This window comes from Nicotiana sylvestris, chromosome 3, assembly GCF_000393655.2.
Source record: "Nicotiana sylvestris chromosome 3, ASM39365v2, whole genome shotgun sequence".
Classification (NCBI taxonomy): domain Eukaryota; kingdom Viridiplantae; phylum Streptophyta; class Magnoliopsida; order Solanales; family Solanaceae; genus Nicotiana; species Nicotiana sylvestris.
Genome location: NC_091059.1, coordinates 173,152,947 through 173,171,744, shown reverse-complemented (window position 1 = coordinate 173,171,744; position 18,798 = coordinate 173,152,947). Strand labels below are relative to the sequence as shown.

The following is an 18,798-nucleotide window of genomic DNA, read 5'->3' as shown; positions in this document are numbered from 1 at the left end:
ACAGATTGAGCAATATCTGGACGTGTGCATACCATAGCATACATAATACTACCAACTGCACTGGCATAAGGAATCTTTGACATATGCTCCACCTCATCCTCAGACTGAGGCATTTGTGACTCTGAAAGTTTAAAATGAGGAGCTAATGGTGTACTTACAGGCTTGCACGTTTGCATATTGAATCTCTCGAGAACCCTTTCAATATACCTCTTCTGAGAAAGATGTACAACATCGTCTTCTCTTGAAATCTCCATACCAAGGATTTTCTTTGCAGCTCCTAAATCCTTCATGTCAAATTCCTTACTCAATAGTTTCTTCAAAGCATTTATCTCTGTAATGTTGTTAGCAGCAATAAGCATATCATCAACATACAACAGTAAATAAATCATTGAGTTACCAGACATCTTCTTGTGATACACACAACTATCAAATGCACTCCTTGAGAATTCATGTGTAGTCATGAATGCATCAAACCTCTTGTACCACTGTCTAGGGGATTGCTTCAAACCATACAAAGACTTCTTTAGTTGGCATACGTGATCTTCTTTTCCCTCAGCTAGGAAACCTTCAGGTTGATCCATATAGATTGTCTCTTCTAGATCACCGTGTAAGAAAGCAGTTTTGACATCAAGCTGTTGAAGCTCCAAGTCAAATTGTGCAACCAATGCTAGTAGCACGCGAATTGAGCTATGCTTCACGACCGGAGAGAAAATCTCATTGTAGTCAATTCCCTCCTTTTGGCTGAAACCTTTTGCAACCAATCTCGCCTTGAACCTAGCATCTTCCACTTCAGGAATTCCCTCTTTCTTTCGGTAGACCCACTTGCATCCAACTGTCCTCTTCCCCTTTTGTCTTTTCACTAAGACCCATGTCTGATTCTTGTGAAGAGACTCCATCTCTTCAGTCATGGCTAACCGCCATTGTGCGGCATCCTTGCAAGAAGTTGCTTCAATATACGAGGAGGGCTCCAGATCTTTAATCTCTTCTTGTGCAGCTACGAACGCATATGCAATCAAGTTTGCTTGATTTATAAGGCGTTCCGGTTCTCGTGTCTGCCTCTTCTCCCTCCCCTTCGCAATTGTGTATGGTTCATTGACAGCAAGTTCTTCAACGCCTACATCTTCTGACTCATCTTTAACCTGAGTCTCTTGATCCTTTTCCTTGGCAAGCTCCACCGGAAGCTCCACCTGCTCGTTGTTCTTGTTTCCTGAAAACTCCACGGAAACTTTACGGGGATCAAGTATAGAGGATTCATCGAAGGTGACATCTCTACTAACTATAAATTTGAGTAAAGACAAACACCAAAGTTTGTACCCTTTTACTCCATCCACATACCCTACGAATATGGCCTTCTTAGCCCTTGGTTCAAGCTTTCCTTCATTAACGTGATAATAAGCTGGACACCCAAATACTCGTAAGTATGAATAGTTAGAGGGTTCACCTGACCATACCTCATTCGGAGTCTTAAAGTCAATTGTCGATGCTGGAGATCGATTGACAATATGAGCAGCAGTGTGAACTGCTTCAGCCCAAAATACTTTGGACATTTTGGCTTGTAGGAGCATACAACGAGCCTTTTCAAGAAGAGTTCTGTTCATTCTCTCGGCAACTCCATTCTGCTGTGGGGTATGCCTGACAGTCCTATGTCTTGAGATCCCATGAACCTTGCAGAATTCATTAAACTCTTCATTGCAAAACTCCAAGCCATTGTCTGTGCGAAGATACTTGATTTTCCGCTCCATTTGATTTTCAATCAAAATCTTCCACTCTTTAAATGCTTCAAAAGCATCACTTTTTGCCTTCAAAAAATACACCCAAACCTTTCGTGAGAAATCATCAATAAAAATGAGAAGATACCTCTTTCCGCCCTTCGATGGAAGTTTAGAAGGACCCCATAAATCTGAATGGATGTAGTCTAGCACTCCTCTTGTCTTGTGTTTGCCAGTGCTGAAGCTGACCTTCTTCTGCTTCCCTAGAACGCAGTGCTCACAGAAGTCAAGCGTGCTGATCTTCTCACCTTCCAAAAGTTTACGATTGCTCAACATCTCCAGTCCACGTGCGCTCATATGACCCAGTCTCATGTGCCATAGTCTTGCCTTGTCATCATTAGATAACTGCACTGTAGATGCATTTGCAGAGCCAACAATGGTGCTTCCGGCCAATGTGTAAAGGCCGTTCTCCAGCTTGCCTTTCAGCATGACTAAAGAACCTTTAGTCACCTTCATAGTTCCTGCTTCGCTCATGTACCTGTAGCCTTGTTCATCCAGAGTACCCAAGGAGATCAAATTCTTCTTCAGATCAGGAACATGACGGACTTGTGTAATAGTCCTCACGATTCCATCATGGCAGCGAACCCGAACTGAGCCAATGCCAACTATTGCACAAGTTGCATTATTGCCCATTACTACGGTTCCTCCACTTTTCTCGTAGCTGCTAAACCAGTCTTTTCGGAACGTCATATGCAGAGTACAAGCAGAGTCTAACACCCATTTGTTTTCATAACTACTATTATTATTACACGATGTTGTTAGTACATAATCATTATCAAAATTATGTACCTGTTCAACTGTAGATGCACTCGCCTTTTCCTTGGACTTTGACATTGGGCAATCTCGTTCAAAGTGCCCCTTCTTGCCACAACCCCAACACTCTGTATTCTTCTTGTTCACACGAGACTTTGATCTGTGCTTTGATTTGGTCTTTCCCTGTTGGCTAGTCCGGCCTCTTACAAAGAGGCCACTTGCCTGGTCATCTCTATCTCCTTCAATGTGCCTCCGCACATCACTAGAGTTAAGTGCCTGCCGCACTTGCTCAAGCTTGATAGGCTCCTTGCTATACATCATTGAATTCTCAATATCACGATATCCTGAAGTCAATGAAAATAGCAAAGCACATGCAAGCGTCTCCTCCTCCCTTTTAATTCCTGCAATCTGTAAGTCCATGACAAGTTTATTAAACGCATCTAAATGATCTTGTAACGAAGTACCTGACCCCATCTTAAATGTGTGAAGACGCCGTTGTAACAACATTCTTGTTGTCACTGATCGGTCTTGGTATAGCCCTTCTAGCTTTTCCCACAACTGTTTGGCCGTCTCTTCGGTACCCGTACTCACTTCACAAAGCACGTTAGGTGCAAGGGATAGTTGGATTGCACTCAATGCATCCCCTTCAATCTTCTCCTTGTCGGGAGCTGATATATCCGTAGGATACTTTCCGTCAATAGCATGGATTGAACCTTCCCTCCGCAGTAACGCCATCATCTGGATCTTCCAGATATTGAAGTTGTTGCGTCCATTGAATCTATCAATTTCAAACTTCATGGAACTCATATTTGCTTGTTCTTTCTCCTTGGATCGTTAAAGAATCATGTCGCTCTGATACCAATTGTTAGCGGAAACGTAAAAGAAAGAACACAAGATTTAACGTGGTTCGGATCAAAATAATCCTACGTCCACCAGAGAACAATTGCCCTTTTTAATATTAACAAAGGAAGGGGAGATTTCCCAATTACACTTAAGAGAATTTCTCTCTTAACTCTCTACTCACTACAATGTATTGTATTATTTTGGGATGATTTCTACAAGTGAAGGAGTGCATCTATTTATAGAGGTAAAGACCTCCTCTTGATGTCATTGGTGACATCAAACTACCTCCTCTTGATGTCATGGGTAACATCAAAGGAGGAAGCTTCCTCCTAGCATCCACACCAACTCTTTCCACCAACTCTTCCAATTGGCATGTCATTGTTGACTAAACATAAACCAACATTTTCAGCATGCCATTGTTGACTAAACATAAACCAACATTTTCACCTCTTCTTTCTAAGATTATAGGACCCACATAATCTAGCTTTCAACAAAAGGAAAGAGAGCTTCTGGCAATGCTATAATAGTTCAGGAAATTATTAGCTATTTTCGTAAAATGAAAGGCAAAACAAGTTATATGCTTCTTAAATTAGACCTTGAAAGGGCATTTAATCGGTTAGAGTGGTCTTTCATAAGGAAAACTCTTTTATATTTTAATATTCCAACCTCCCTTACAGAGTTAATAATGTCTTGTGTTACTACTACAATAACGTCAATACTTATTAATGGAACACGTACATCGTATTTCAATCCTTCACAAGGAATTCGACAACGGAATCCTTTATCTCCGTACATATTCATATTGTGTATGGAAATACTCTCTCGCATGATTAATCAGTCAGTAGATTACCTACATTGTCAACCAATTCGAATTTCCAAACACGGTCCAGATCTTTCCCACATTTTCTTTGCTGATGATATCATACTGCTCTCTAAGGTCACTACACAATGATGTCATCTGATTATTGATGTTCTTACCTACTTCAATCACATTTCAGGCCAAAAAATAAATTTTGATAAATCTAAAATATTTTTCTCAAATAACTGCTCCCCTTCTAATAAAAGTTTTGTGTTACAATCCTTTGCAATAAAGGAGGGTCAATCATTTGAAAAATATTTGGGCTTCCCAATTTTTAATGGACGACCTCAAAACAGTGACTTTCAATTTCTGCTTGATAATTTCAAAAATAGACTAGCGGATTAGAAAACTAAGTTTTTAACTATGGCAGAAAGAACTACTCTTATAAAGTCAACCCTCAATTCTCTTCCTAATCATATCATGCAGTATGTTCATATCCCAAATAATATCATTAATAAATTGAATCCTTACCAAAAAACATTTTTGTGGGGTACCACTGACACAAGAAAAAAATTGCATCTTCTTAATTGGGAGCAAATTACAACACCTACAATAAAAGGCAGTTTGGGTATCCAAAACCTACGAACTAAAAATTATGCCTTGCTAGCCAGCCTAGCATGGAGAACTTTCCAGAATCCTCGAGCACTTTGGGCAATGACCCTTCGAAATAAATACCTTCATCTAAAACCTGGCTATACTTCTTCTTCAACCTGGCGTAATATTGTAAAGGGTTGGCATCACTGTCAACAGGGTATCTACTGGAGACTAGGAACAGGGACCCATATTAATTTATGGTCTGATCTATGGCTTAAGATAGGTACAACTATGAGATCCATGTTTACAGGTCCACTACCTAAGTCACATAATATCCATATTGTCTCTACTGTTCTCAAAAATAATGTATAGGACTGGACGAATTTTGGTTTTGAACTTCCTACTGATATAGAATCAATAATAAACAGACAATACATATCCATCAATGCATAACAACATGATCAACTTCTATGGGGCCTAACAACTAGTGGTAAGTTCACTGTGCAAACTATGTACAAAGAACTAATTGACAATGGCAAATATTCAGCAGTCTTTTGCAATGACTTTCAATGGGTATGGAACCTGCCTGTTCAACTAAAGATTAGAAGTTTTTTATGGTTGGTTCTTCATAATAGATTACCTATGCTTCATTACCTAAACTACATAGGAATTCCTATAAGTCCTAATTGCATTTTCTGCCTTGCTAATCAAGAAACAATAAATCATATTCTGCTTCATTGCTCTTACGCTAAACAATACTGGAACTCCATAGGATTACAAAACTTTCCCACAAAAATTTCACTCAATGTTGCCCCTATTCATTGGTTGAATAAGCGCATAAACTATAAAGGAATTAATTTTCCTCATAAAGTAAATTCAAAAACTTTCCTAGCTACAAGTCTTTGGCATCTTTGGACAACTCGTAATAAAAACATATATGAGCATAAAGAACAAAAGCCAAATCCCTGCAATGTTTTAACTCAGGCTATAGAACATGCATACATGGTAGGCTCAAAATACATGCAAACTAATAGGGTGCCGTTACATCTAAGATGGATTCCACCAAGGATAAATTATTATAAACTCAATACGGATGGGGCAACTTCTTCAGCAATGGACACAGATGGAATTGGAGGGGTCATTAGAAATCGCATGAGTGAGTGGATGGTGGGATTTGCTGGCACAGTTCCTCATGTGCATTGTCTATCTGCTGAATTGCAATCACTCATCAAAGGCTTAAGTTTAGCCATACAACTACGACTGCTACCACTGGAAGTGAAAATAGATGCAAAGGAGGTAATTACACTACTGGGCAGTGAAACCTCAAAGTATTCTAACTTAAAACCTTAAAGTATTCTAACTTAATTTTAGATTGCAGGTACCTCCTGATGATACTCCATGATCCAGTGGTCATGCATACTTACAAGGAGCAAAATGGGGTAGCAGACCATCTTGCAAAGCTAGGAAGTAGAATGCCACTTGCTGTTGTGTTACACATTTTTATTAAACCACCATCTTCCGTCTCAACTCAACTGTTAGCAGACCAGCAGGGATTCACATCTCAGCGCATGGTTCCTATCACAGTTGTACAACAACTGGATGACCAAGCCGGCAATATATGTTTTGTTAATAATCATGTATCTAATGAGATTGTTGAACATTATTTTGAGAACTTAAGTAGCAGAAATGCAGTCTCTACTAGTTTAGAGGATCGTCAGTGTGAAAATCCTAGGGGCGATACCTCACATAGTTACGACTGTAATGATAGTATAGCTAACATTAGCATATGTAATATGATGCACGAGCATCAAAATCCTGTACGCATGTTTTAATATATATTAGTTATCTTTGGTACCAAAAAAAGATAAACCTTATAGTTTATCAAATGTGTTGGTTTAAGAATTAGCTAAATTGTTTTTTGTCTTAGACGGAAATGCTAAAAATTATAATTGTCTCCCACAGTAGTACTCCTAAGTAACAACAAATTAACTAGTGTTATAAATAGAATTCTATTTATGGTGAATATCCATATTTAGAGAGATTCTAGGGTTTATTACTTGGTGGCTAAGTCAACCTCTCCCTATAAATAGAGGGTTCTATTCCGTTGTAAATCATCCCAAAATTCAATAAGAATTTCTCTCTCTCTTTCTCTGCAATATTGTTCTTCTACTTTTATTGTTTCATAACACGTTATCAGCACGAGACACTAACCAATTGAGTAGAAGCTTTGGGATTGAGCATAATGATTGTCAATTGTTCTATGAACTTCCTTCATGATTAAATTCTAGATTTAAGGTAAGTATTTTACTTTTCTCTTTCAAATTCTTGACATTCTATAATTTGATTTTAAATACAAGCAAAGACGATAAATTTTGATTGCAACTCTAATGGAGTTTGAAAGAAATTATAACCATCCAAAGTGGTAAAATTTCTGGTTATAATTTCTATGCCTTGCCATGATCAAATTCATGTATGATTGTGGGCAAAGAATTGAAAACCCGTCCAATTGAATTTGCTCCATTCTCAGTCCCTTTAGAGAATGTGATAGCAGTATGTGATAAGTCTGAAAGAAGATAAAACTACTACTATGAATGTATCAATGGATGTGGACGTGATAATAGACGAAATTATAATCGTCATTATTGTGATATTGAGAATAATAAGGATTCTCAAAATAATCCTTCACTCTGTGAAAGTAATATTTGTCATCGATTTGACATGAGATTTTATAAAGTACATATAGATGATTATGGTCCATTCATGATGTGAATGTAATAACATCTAATTTATGAATACATATTCATTCTTGGAGGAATATGAACGTGCTAGTGGTAGTGAATATATCACACTCACCTCTAGATGGAGGTTTGAGATGAAATAAGAAAATAATGTCATTATTATGGCATGAATGATCATTGGTCACATACTTATTATACGCCAAAATATTATGGCAATGTGATTATTAAAAGACAATGGTAATGCAAGAAACAAATCTTGCATATAATTTGACCATGACCACAATGGTGTAACCTTTTTTTAAAAGAGATATTCATCACATGGATGTTGATGAATCTGTGGTAGTACAAAATTAATTGAGAGCTCTGGAAGAGCCAATTATTACTATTTTGAAGGAATACAATTGATTATCATGTCAATTTATTGTGTTGTAGTAAGTCTCAAAGAAACTTATTCAGTTTCCAAAGTACACGCGAAAGCGGTTGATTATATTGAGACTATAAATAAATGAAAGATTTAATATCTTCTATTACTACAACTTGTAGCGGGATAATATATATGTGAAAAGCTACCCGCTTTATTCTCCAATTTGTATTATACAAATAAAAGAATGTCATAATAAAGTAGAAGTTTATGGATATAAAAACTCATATCATAATAAACTTGGTGTTTATTAATAATTGCACATGTCATGGTGTAAATTTGAAGTTTATCAATATTGATAATTTATTCAGTTGGAATTTGGGTTAGCCATATCAATTTAAGTATGTTGTGCAAAAATTATAGAGAATCCACATGGGTAAATATTAAAGAACTAGAAAGTTCTTTACTAATTCTCTTACATTGCTTGTTCTTATTAATTAGTAGATCAACTAAAATTGGGATTGAATCTCATGAATGCTGGAAATATCAAAAGTGAATATAGGCTCATTCACCTGTCATGTATACCACATAAGATGCATTTATGAGATGGTTGCATGTCCAATTATTATTAACTCGCAACATGGTATTTTGCGAAGTAACTTGCTCAATAGTTTAATTTCGAGCATAATTTCCAGATTTTCTATTCAAGAAGTTCATCTTGATAAGTTGGTTTACATCACAACCAGTTTAACAAAATAATTTATTGAGTGCCTCCACTTAATAGCTAAACTATTGCTTATGAGAACAAAGTTATCTATATTAGTTTGATATAGGTTATATACCAAAGTATATTACATTCTCCCCTCACAAATGGTTCAGGGTCAGGAACCAAATAATTCCATTTTATTATTATTGATGTGCAGTGTATATTGATTAACACCATAAAACACAAAGATGAGTTCTCAAAGTTGAGGAAACAAGTTAGTTTTTCTAACATGAGGGGGAGACATGATAAACATTTGAGAAAAAGTTACGCGGAATGAATTATTATGTGTATATCTAGATCCTCGAATAAAATAATATGAACTTGAAGTTCATAAAAGGATAATTCATTTGCAATATATTGCAAAGCATGTAGACGCATTTGCTGGTCCAAAGAAAATAACTATATTCTCATTGCAAATGTTCCTATTAAGTCCTAGAAGGACAAAGTCTATGGTACGCTTAAACCATATAGACAAATCGGTTTCAAATAAAATTTCTTGATAAAGAAGATGAGCAAATGATCAAACTGATCATAATAAGGAGGCAAGTGATCTAGAAGATCACATGACATAACACTTCATAAAATCTCATGAGAGATTCAGGTACCTGAAAATATGAATGAAGAGATCTCTATGTTATGTCTTTATGAAAAAATGTTGGAATCGATATAAAATGTTCGTCGATGACATCTATCATAGCGCTAAGTATATATGAGGATCTTAAGTCTATCAAATATAGACACAAAAATTTTGGCCAAATAGAAGAGACGCAATTCGAATAGAATTGGTTTCATATGAAAGACAAGTATTTGGACCTGCAGTTCAAACACTTGAAAGTATAAAGTCAATGGTATGTGCAATCAGTTTTCGATATCTTATATGTCTAACATGACATGAAAACTTGATATGCATCTAAAGTCTCTTTAAATGGCTTATTTGACTATACTTATATGACAATCCCCAAAGGATTTAAACTGCTTAAAGCATATACAATTCTTGATCTTGAAGTACTACTTCCTCAGTACAATTTGTGCACAAATGTATCTTGTTATAACTATAAGCATGATAATGTGATAGCGAGATTACCTCTATGGAGATATTGAAGAGTCATTCCACGATATTTATGAAGACATTATATATGTATCACGAATGATGATTTCAAGGTGCAAAATATTCATTCAAGTTAATATGGCTGATTTATTTATCAAATCTCTACCAACAATCTTTTGAAGATGGTGCACAAGATAGGAATGTGAAGACTCAAGGATGCAAATTGATGCTCTCATCAGGGGAGTTAATGCGTGTTGCACTCTTTTTCCCTTACAAGGTTTTGTCCCACTGAGTTTTCCTTGAAAGGTTTTTAACGATGCAACCAAAAGGCGTATTATTAGAGATGTGTACTCTTTTTCCTTTTCTAGAAATTTTTTTCCATTGAGTTTTATTTTAGTTAAGGTTTTAACGAGGCACATTACTTATCGAGTATACATTCAAGGGGGAGTGTTATAAATAGAATTCTATTTATGGTGAATGTCCATATTTAAAGAGATTCTAGGGTTTATTACTTGGTGGCTAAGTCAACCTCTCCCTATAAATATAGGGTTCTATTCCATTGTAAATCATCCCAAAATTCAATAAGAATTTCCTCTCTTTCTTTCTCTGCAATATTGTTCTTCTACTTTTATTGTTTCATAACAACTAGTGAGTACTAGTAGGTTCTAAAAATCAATTTTTGAAACTTAACCTTCATGTAAGCTAAATCATCCTAAGATTAAACTTGTTTTGAAAATACTATTTATCTTAAATTACCACTTTACTATATTAGTTACTGTTTCTTGTTGAAACTCATTATTGCTTTTGACGGTAAGAGAATAATTGACAATTTAAGTAGTTCAGACTTCAGGCACAAAAATATATCTATATCTATCTACACTATATTAAAAGTACGAAAGCCTTTATCAAAATATCATTCGTCTTTTTTACCCTTTTAAAATAGAATTTATACTAGGCAAAATAGTCATTTTATTGTTTTCCTAATATTTAGGATTTCAAAATTAACTAATAATTTTTACTATAAAACATTTTCTTATTTAAATACAATTTCAAGATTTTAAAAACATTTCCTTATTTGAATACTTCAAGATTTCAAAAAGGCATAAGAGCAATATATTTTAACTAATTTAGATGTTTTTAATAAAGACATCCAAATTCAATTGCTACATTAAGTTTTAATAATTAACGATCATTATTTAAATATTTGCTTTCACGATTTCGTACAAGATTTTGTTAGTAGGTCTAATATTTAGGATTACTTATTCTTTTCCTACATAAAAAGAAACCCTTCCAAGCATACAAAGGCAACTTTACCTTGGTGTTGACCACTTTCTTTTTTAACCACTTCTACTTTTTCTATTTTATCAAATTTTTTAAATACAAATTAAATTTTGATAAACTTTACATAACTTCTTAATGATCGTGTTTTTTAGCAGATGGTGATAATAACTAAATTTAGTAGCATTGTTGCAAGAGGATCAAAATGTGATCTCTATTCTTATTTATATTCAGTTAATGATATTAAGGATATTATAAGTAATGACCTTGAATTGGATATGATTTTTGATAATTTATTGTTATTTTTTATTAAGCGATGGAGTTTTCTTAGCTACATAATTTATCAGTAAAGATTTTTTTTAGTTTACCTAACTAGAATACACAATACCTAAAACAATCATTTTCATACAATGTTAAAATAAAAGAGGCGGGTACGTGATAGATCATTAAGCTTTTAAAATTATCTGAACTGTTTCTACACTTAGCTAGGTCATCCGTAATTTTTTTAACTAAATATGATCAATATTTCTCATTTCAAGAGCTTATATTTTTAAAATTTTATTTTATAACTTAAATATATTATTTAATATTATTTATTAAATTTTTAAAAAGTTATACTCATATATATAAGGTACATGCGCATCGCGCGTATCCTAAAACTAGTTCTTAGAAAAGACTAATGCCATTTGTTAAAAAAAACATTGGGACTGACCCGACCACAAAAGATTCTTTAAAGTCATGATTATCATTGAATCATATCACATATCCTTCTTGATTTATAGTCTGTTTGGTCGGGCTTTTTATGGGCCAAAAATAATTGTTTTTAATATCAAAAATAGTTTTTTAAAAGTTAAGGTGTTTGGCCAATCTTTTAGAAAAAAAAATATTTTTTTAGTAGAACAGAAGTAATTTTTGAGAAGTAGAAAAAAGTAATTTCTTCCCAAAATGTTTTTAAGAAAAATACACTTAGAAGCACTTTTTAGAAGCTTGGCCAAACTAATTTCTGCTCCAAAGTACTTTTAAAATTAATTAGTCAAATAAAAACTCCCCAAAAACACTTTTAAGAAAAAAAAAATACTTCTTGATTGAGTTTAAAAACTTGATCAGACAGCCCATTACCTTTCTTTTGGCAGTAAAAAGTTACTTCTTCCTTCGAAACGTTTAATTATGTTTCTACTCATCTTTTGCAGGAAAAAATTGTGTGCACGAGTTTAAAAAGAAAAACAAAACAAGAAAAAAAGCAAGAAAGTTTAGAGTGAGATCATAGAAATGTATGTGCCAATTGTAATAAGCTTCTTTTCATGATCTTGGCAATAAAATCGGTTAATTAAAAAGAAAAGGAGAATTTTGTACAGTAAGTACATATATAGTGATGCTAATCAGTTGATTATTGGGAAAAAATAAGTATTTTTGAGTAAAAACCGAAGCAATTTCTGAGAAAAAATAAGTATTTTTGAGTAAAAATCGAAGCAATTTCTGAACAGTAGAAAAAAATAATTTCTTCCCGAAAATTAAGTTAGTAGACATATATAGTGATGCTCATCAGTTGATTAGTAGGACATATCTTGTCAAATAATTACAACCTTAACTTCAAACAGGGGTTAATATTATGTTTGTTTAAGGTGCAATTAGGAGTATCAAGATTCTATGGCGAACATATTTTTCATGGACCCAAATCCTCTTGCTTCAAGTCAAAAGTTGTAATTGTAGTGCCTTAAGAAGAAAACCTTTCCATCTTTGTCTAATCATCAACTTTAGTTGATAATTTCTGTGTATTAAGATTTTCACGTTTTCCATTAATTCCAAATTTGAAAATTTGCAGAACTTAATCAATAAATCATGATATTGGTTAAGGCTGTGGGCCGGTCTGGGCCCGGGACCGCGGTCCAAACGGGCCTAACGAGCTTAATGGGCCGGTTCAAGTGGGCCTGGGCTTAAGTGGTGCAAAAGACCGCAGCGGACCGGTTCAACACAAATAGCCCGTGAGCCCAGGACTGGCAGGCGGGCCTGGGCCGGTTCAACCGGGCCCAACGACTATTTTTTTTTAAAAAAAATTAAAAATGCCCAACGGCTAGATTTTAAAATCTGACCGTTGGGCTTCAAAATTGGTCCGTTATGCACTTTAAAAAATAGCCATTTGGCCCCCAAACTTTTTATAATTACACTTTTTTCCAATTCTCAACTATAAATACCCCTCCCCCCATTCTTTCATTTTTACTCACAAATTCATCAATCTCTCTCTAATTTTCTTCTATAATTGCTTACTTTATTATTGCAATTTCGTGAAAAATTGTGAAGTTGGTGAATTGAAGTATTCAAGTCTTCAAGTCTTCAACGATATTCAATTTTCAAGAAGTTGTTCGTCAATTCGGTAAACTCATTCCAACTCTTAAGTTTTAATATTATAGTTTTGTTAGTTTTATTTAGTATAATTATAATTAATATAGCATTTTCTTTGGAAAAAAATTTTGGTGGTAAGGGTAAGGGAAAATCTAAAATTGGTGAATCTAGTAGCCAAGCTACTACTCTTCCCCCGGCTCCCCGACCCAGACCTGTTACCCGTCCTCCTCCACCTATTATTCTTGATAGTGATAACCCTTGTTTTCAATTTTTCGATAGTCAATTTTGCCATGATGTTGCACCGGGTCAACAATTAAATGAAGAAGTTATGATGCTCTTTATCCTAATGAAACTATCTTTGAAAATGATGAGGAAAATGATGATTTAGATGAAATGCAACCGGATTTAGATGATACACCTACTAGTCCTGTTAATAACCCAAATGATGTCCCGCCTGACCCTCCTGTAGTAACCCCTACTTTTAATAGACAACCTGCTAAACGACCTGAAATATCTCTTGTTTGGCACTTTTTTACTCAACTAAGAGAACAAAATAAGGCTAAGTGTAAAACCTGTGGGTCTCAACTAGTTCATAAATTTACTGGAGACTGTAGCGGTACGGGTAGTTTGACTAGACACATATTGAAACACCCTAGAGATAAAGCTAGATTTTTACAAATGAAAGCTGCGCAAGAGGGGACAAGTGTAGATAGTACGGTTAACCCTAGTACAGGTTCAAATCTAGTTCAACCGGGAATTAACACTATTACCGGTGACATTTTATATTATGATCCAAATAAAGATCGTGAAGAATTCACAAAAATATTTACTGTTATATGCTTATCCTATAGTTTTCCTTCTAACCCTCATTTTGTGCATTATATTAGAAGAGTTTTTAATCCTACTTATAAAGGATGGTCTCGCGCAACCGTAAAGAGCGATATTTATAAATATAAACATGAATATGAACAATATTTGCGCTATTTATTTACTCATATAGATTGTCGCATTGCTATTACTACTGATATTGGTAGAAGTGGTAATGACTGTGATTATCTAACTGTTACAAGTCATTGGATAGATGAGGAGTGGATAATGCAAAAGCGCATTATTGCTTATAGAATAATTAATTCACGCCACACAGGTAAGTTTATTGCTAACACAGTTGCAGATATTTGTAGATATTTTTGCATTAGAGATAAAATTATGTCGGTTTCAATGGATAATGCTTCTAGTAACACTAACGCTATAGGCTTGCTTACAACTACACTAAATCCTGCATTTAGTAATATTTTTCATGTTAGATGTATTTGTCATATTTACTATTTAATCGTCGGTGCTGGTATGAAAGTTTTAAATGTAGAAATTGAAAAAGTTAAAATGGCTCTTAATTGGTTTTTTTATTCAAACCGTAGAAGTAGACTTAGAGACTATTTAAAAAAATGTAATGAATTTGGCCTTAGAGAAAGAAAGGTTCCTAAACCTTGTCCGACTAGATGGAATTACATGTATGAAAGTTTAGTTGTTGCATATGAATATAGGAATCCAATATGCGCAACGTATAATGCTCGTGTAGGTGATGGTGATGATGATGAGCACCTTACAAATCAAGATTGGAGTAATGTTAAAATGCTTGTAGACTTTTTAGAACAATTTCATATTGCTACAAATGAATTATCTGGCCAATATTATCCTACTATTTCTAACTGTTTAGTTTATATTGCAACACTTGTAGATTTATTTACTCAATTTTCAGAGGGTGGAGTAATTTATCAAGAAGCTATTAATTCTATGAAAGCTAAGTTTAAAAAATATTTTTTTCCTATCCCCCCTATTTTTGGTGTTGCTGCATTGTTAAATCCTACAATGAAATTAGGAGGTCCTCACTTTTGGTATTCAAAAATTTATAACGCTTTATCACTTTCAGCTGATGAATTTTTTACACTTGGAGATGCAAAAGCCTCAATTAAAATAAATGCTCAAACAATTTATAATGCTTATCAACTTGCCTTAGATCAAGCTAGACCAAATGTTCCAACTTCTACTTCGTCTAGTTCGCAAGTATCTAAAAGAACTGCGGGCCTAAAAGCCCTTAGTTCTTGGACGGAATTCAGGGGTTCTCAAGGTAATAATTTTGGTGATAGTTCACAACTAAATGAGCTTCAAGTTTATTTGTCGCTGGGACTTGAATCAGAGAATCCCGACGGCTCCTTCGATGTTTTGGAATGGTGGAAGGACAAACAAAAATACTATCCGGTTCTTTCAAGGATGGCTCGAGATATTTTAAGTGTTCAAGCTTCAACAGTGGCATCGGAGAGTGCATTCGGTCAAGCGAGACTTCAAATCGGTGATCATAGAGCGTCTATGAGGGAGAGCTTGAAAAAATCAGTACTCTTCAGAGATTGGATCCGTTCGGAAAGAAGAAATTTTGGACTTGCAGAATCACAACCGGAGATAGATGAAACTTATGAAGAAATGCTAGCGGAACTTGCGCAGGATGCTGCTTCGCCCGGAAACGGTGATGAACAAGCTTCTTTTCCACCACCACCAACGGAAATTCCTCCGGACCTTGAAGGATTTATGAGATTTATTAGAGATAATACATAGACTAATATGTAACTTGTATTTTGGCACATCTTCCTTAGTTTTTTTCCTTTTAATGGTGGTATTAGTACCTTGTTGTGCTCATTCCATTGGGGGAGGAAGACTAAGAAAGATATTGTCATTCTTTGTTAATGTCGTAATAGTAAAATATATAAGACATTTCCTTGAATATTTCTTTGCAATTTATTTTGTGTTTAAATTTGATATAGTATATATATTATATATCTAATACATATAAACTATATATATATATATATATATATATATATATATATATATATAAGGCAATATATATTACATAAGGCAATATATAATTATATATACACATAATACACCCTTATATATTCATACTATACATACTATATATACTATATATATTTATATAGTTATATATAAGCAATTTATACTAGTATATATATACTACATATATAGTTTACAAAAAAGTGTCTTAGATAAAAACAAATAGCCTATATATATATATGTGTGTGTGTATGTATGTATGTATGTATGTATGTATATATATATATATATATATATATATATATATATATATATATATATATATATATATATATATACATACATACACATATATATAAGGCACTATATATATCTCTAATACATATAAACTATATATATATATCTAATACATATAAACTCTCTCTCTCTCTCCCTCTCTCTCTCTCTCTATATATATATATATATATATACATACATACATACATATATATAAGGCAATATATATTACATAAGGCAATATATAATTATATATACACATAATACACCCTTATATATACATACTATATATACTATATATATTTATATAGCTATATATAAGCAATTTATACTAGTATATACATATATAGTTTACAAGAAAGTGCCTTAGATAAAAAAAAAAAAAAAGCCCAGAACGAAAAAAGCCCGTTAGGCCCGCGGGCCCGGTCCATTTAGCCTGGGACCATGTGGGCTTAGGACCACCGTCGGCCGGTTCCACACATTGAGACCGTTTGGCCCGGAACCGCCTCAGCCCGGCCCGCCTCAAGCCCGTCCCGCATCAAGCCATGCCTATTTGGCCCGGCCTGTTTGGCCCGGCCTGTTTAGGCCCGTTTGCCCGGACCACAATACAGCGCTAATATTGGTCTACCTTGCCCTTAACTACTATATTCGTAGATTCGCCCTTCCCCATTATTTGGGACTAAAATACATGTACGTGGCTTCTAAAAAAAGGTTAATTAGTTTGAGAGGTCATAGAATTTCAACTCTAAGCTCCACAAAAAGATTAGAGCAGAGAAAGAATATGTTGAAAAGAAGTGTAGTACACTATTTTTGGGAAGCCCGAAAATCAAATGAAATCTTTTACAAGTAGAGAAGGAGAAACAAAAAAGTTTACAATGTGAAAATTCTTGTAAAATATACTATATGCTTATTTATTTATGTTACATTAACTGATGTCAAGACGTAAGAGAAGTGGAAACCTTTAAATTCTTGTTAAATATGAGAAGTGAAGTGTACGAGACTAAAAGAGGAGCATTTATATGATATTAGCCTTAATTAAGACCAAAATGTTGGTACTATAATTTATAAGCACCCTCCAATTTTATCTGAACGATTTTATTCGCAAAAAAAAAAAATGTCATAACATAATCCCCTCTCCCATTTTCCCTTCCCTTACCCAAATAATATAATTTATTTATTTTTATAAAAGTAAGAAACTAAAAAATAAAGCCATAACACTACTGGAAAATGGCAGAATTCCGACCGTCAAAACGGTCGGAAATCACGAATTTTCAACTACTTTCCGATCGAAATTGGTCGGTCGAAAAACAGTTGGTCGGAAATCAATTTCCGACCGAATCTTTCGGTGATTTCCGACCCAAGTTGTCGGAACGTTCAAAAGGTCAAACGACCAAATATTCTCAAATTTTCGACCAAAGTGATCGGTATTTACCGACCGAATCAGTCGTAATAATATAAATAAAAATAATTATTTATTTAAAATTAAATAATAAAAATATATAATTTCCGACCGAATCGGTCGGAAATTAATAATTAAAAAAATAAATTTTATTTAATTTCCGACGGAAGCCATAAAAATGATTAAATATTAATTATTTTTAAAAAAAAATTGGGCTGCTGTCCGACTGTTTCCGTCGGAAATCAATCGAAATTTTCTGTAAAACTGAGCAGATTTTGAGCTACACCACCTGTCAAACTATTACAATACAATAACACCAACAATACCAACCATTAACACATTCTAAACCAACAATACCAACCATTAACACAATCTAAACCAATAATACCAATCATTAACACAACTTAAACCAACAATACCAACTATTAAACCTAACTATTTTGGGCATAAAAACATCCAAATAGTAGCCCACATTTAATTTTAAAAACAAAACATAAAGTTGTCTCTCACAATCAAGTTTATCAATCAACCAAAATATCACACCTAAACTACAACACATTAGATCCAGTTTATTCATCCTCATCATTAGATAGATCATGCCCATGTTTTCTCATGAATTTTGCATCTTAACAAATGTTCTGAATTGGGTGTCCAATTGTTGCTTCAAATCACGAATTTTCTTCCTCATATCTTCCATATGTTCTTGATTTTGAGAATAAGAAGAATTGGCTAAGAGTGGGTTTGGATGACCTGTAGGTCGTCGATGTACTCCAAGTCCGTAGATTCTGCCTTTGTTTACTCCACCCGCTGCCTCTGTCCACAATGAAGCTATATCATCAGGTATTGATTGAGTTGAAGGAGGCTGAGTTTGTTGTCATTCGTCCACCCTTTTATGATAATCTTCCTGAAATGAAAACATAACTATTATATAAAGAAACTAATATTAATAAATCATAAATAATTATGAAGTTAGGATTTTACATATGTGTC

At 34.1% G+C, this 18,798-nt stretch overlaps 1 long non-coding RNA gene across 1 annotated transcript; it reads right to left on the bottom strand.

Annotated features, from left to right (window-relative positions):
• Positions 1-3,450: 3,450 nt before the first annotated feature.
• LOC138886943 (uncharacterized) lies at positions 3,451-3,795 on the bottom strand. Its single transcript, XR_011405907.1, has 2 exons — positions 3,651-3,795; positions 3,451-3,617 (listed from the first exon to the last, which is right to left on the bottom strand). It is a non-coding gene; the product is annotated as an uncharacterized lncRNA (long non-coding RNA).
• Positions 3,796-18,798: the final 15,003 nt, after the last annotated feature.